We start from the raw sequence: 2,373 nt of genomic DNA on the forward strand, positions 1-2,373 counted from the left end.
TCTAACTGGACATTAAATATTTATAATAACATATATAAGCACTTATAATAACGGTGTGTAAACATTAAAATTTTCATTTTATGGATGAATCATACCTGGATACGGACTACAGAGATGAGTTGATCTATTTATTAGGTTCTTGAATGCTTCTGTAGCTTTTACATACTGGAAATTGGTTCAGCTTTGTGCTACTGACTCTTGACTGTTTGGCCTCTTAATTACAGGCACTGTTCTGAGCTTAATTTAGGACTTAACTAAGGAGAGTCAGGAGAGTACTCTGTTTACTGCTTGTTACCATTACTACACACTTGGTTATCCAGGTAAGTGTTTTAAACAGCTACAATGAATTTGGTTAGGAAATTGGAGTGATTTTCTGAAAATGCCAGCTTCTCTTCTCAGTGACTTTTCTATTAACTATTAAGAACAGTTTTCTTTTAATTCTGAGTCTTCTTAGGGTCTCTACAGCTGTATTCCTCATTTAGTAAAGATAGTACCATGACAAAAATTATTCCTAAAGCTCTCCTTAACTAGTACTTGCTATATAATGCTCAGGCTTCTTCCTACAGCTCGTATTTACTTAAGCCACATCCAGCTTCATCGTGCTGAAAAACATGCTTTTTGTGTACGGGTGGCAGTTCATGCACTGGAGCATTGGAGTGTGCATTTTCTAGCCAATGTGGTCCTTTTTACAGAATGGGACCCTCCTGCTGTAGATAAATGCAACTTAGAGGGCTCTCCTCAATCTGTTTTATTCAGTGGCTTCCTTTCAGGTAAGGCAGGCTGGGTGGTTGGAATACACTGGGAGAATCTGCTTAGTACCATTATGGGAAGATGCCAAAACTCCTGCATAAGTCAGAGCAGTATGATTTGACCATATGCCACAACAATGATAACATCTGTCAGCTGGTTCTGTGTCCAGTGGCACAGAACACGAAGGGCATGAGCATGTTCATCCACATCTCATGTGTGGATGCTGCTGGCTGTGGTGGAAGCACTGGTTCTGGATGTGCATACTCAACTGGGGGGAAAAGCTAAGCTGAAGTTACTCCAAGGGTAACCAGGAGGCTGGCTGATTTCTTTCACTGACTTAGTCCAGGGCACATCCATTGCCTCACTCGTCTATAACTGCATCCTGTCAGCATTCATGCATTACTTGTAGAGTGTGTTTTTTGACTGAGGGCTGGCAACGTGTGTGAGAAATGGCTGCCTACTGTGCAGAATGATTCAAGTTAAGCCAGTGGGGCATAAAACTATATAAAAACTATATAAAGGCTAAACAGACACGGATATGTCATTCTTCATCTTTGTGGTAGCCACACTGGGTTGTGGGAGGAAGAAGGGCTGATACGGCAGTGGCTTGAGGGCTTCAATGGTGGCTGAGTTAGTTCCAGAATTTGACAAAAGGTTGAGTGATCCTAACAATGCTGTCTGCTTTGTGTTTATTTTTCCATCCTTGAAGCTGCCCTGGGTAACACACTTAAGATGGTTGCTTTCTTGCAAGAATATGGCTTGGCAAAAGCCAGGGCTGTTCTGTGAATATTCAGCAGCGTGGATGTTGTTCAGATGTGATCCTCGGCTCTGACACTGCTCAAGCTGAGTCCCTGTATGAAAGCACAAAACTGCTGCAGCTTAGTGCTCTAAGATTCATGTGAGAATGCTTTAGAGGGGAAAATGCTGTCAGTGATTGGATCCCTCTTTATCTTCTAATCCCACTTTAAGCTTTTAGTAAACTTGTTCTCAGTAGCGTACTGGTGGAGGAAATGATTCTCGATAAACCGAACGGTTTTTGCTCGGTCGCTGGCCTTTGCATGTACACTGGCTTTGGTTTATCCAGTGACGTGTCCCATTAGTCCACACTTATTCAAGAGATTAAAGTGTGTCTGCCAAGATAGAATAATAACTTTGATTACTTTTTTCCTTGAATGTGATAAGAACAGCATGCTAACAGGAAAAATTGTTCTAATTGCTCTTGTGTCATTTATCCGAATGGGTTTTAGATGCTCATTGTGGGTACAGGAAATGTAGAGGAGACTTACCTACAGCTGTTACTCCATATACTGAAAGGAATGGTTAGTGGATGAAAAAGGATTAATGTTTTTGCAGATGTTAACTCTACATTTAAGGAGGGGTTTGTTTTGAAAATGCTACTTCATAAGTGATTTAAATTATTATTTAAAATAATATTTAAAATCAGAAGTGATGCAGTGTGAATGCATCAAGAATGGTAGAGGTGCATGGGCAGTAGTCTCAAAAGGGATGCCTAAGAACTTTCAGTGCCTGGTGCTTTATCAAGACAGCTTTGTAGATACTAATCTAATGGTTCTTTTTAACATTATGGTGAGTTGACTTTGGATGGTGAATGCATTTTGGGGC

This window comes from Pyrgilauda ruficollis, unplaced genomic scaffold (genome assembly GCF_017590135.1).
Source record: "Pyrgilauda ruficollis isolate IOZ18807 unplaced genomic scaffold, ASM1759013v1 scaffold8, whole genome shotgun sequence".
NCBI classification, from domain to species: domain Eukaryota; kingdom Metazoa; phylum Chordata; class Aves; order Passeriformes; family Passeridae; genus Pyrgilauda; species Pyrgilauda ruficollis.